This window comes from Nestor notabilis, unplaced genomic scaffold, assembly GCF_000696875.1.
Source record: "Nestor notabilis isolate BGI_N333 unplaced genomic scaffold, ASM69687v1 scaffold8666, whole genome shotgun sequence".
NCBI classification, from domain to species: domain Eukaryota; kingdom Metazoa; phylum Chordata; class Aves; order Psittaciformes; family Psittacidae; genus Nestor; species Nestor notabilis.
Window position 1 is genome coordinate 407 of NW_009934270.1, and position 383 is coordinate 789.

Genomic DNA, 383 nt, shown 5'->3' on the forward strand with positions numbered 1-383 from the left:
GTGCGACCTGCTAATACCGTCCTCAAGAGCGTGAGGCTGGAAGTGCAGCTTCACCGCTTCAGCTTGAGAGGAGGAAAGACCACAGGCAGCTGCAGAGACACAGCGGAAAGCTGGGAAGATCCCTGGTTTTTCCAAGAACTTAGAATAGAATAGAATGGTTTGGGTTGAAGGGACCTTAAAGCTCCTCCAGCTCCAACCCCTGCCCCGGGCAGGGACACCTTCCACTAGAGCAGGTTGCTCCAAGCCCCTGTGTCCAACCTGGCCTTGAACACTGCCAGGGATGGGGCAGCCACAGCTTCTCTGGGCACCCTGTGCCAGCGCCTCAGCACCCTCCCAGGGAACAGCTTCTGCCTAAGACCTCATCTCAATCTCACCTCTTGCAG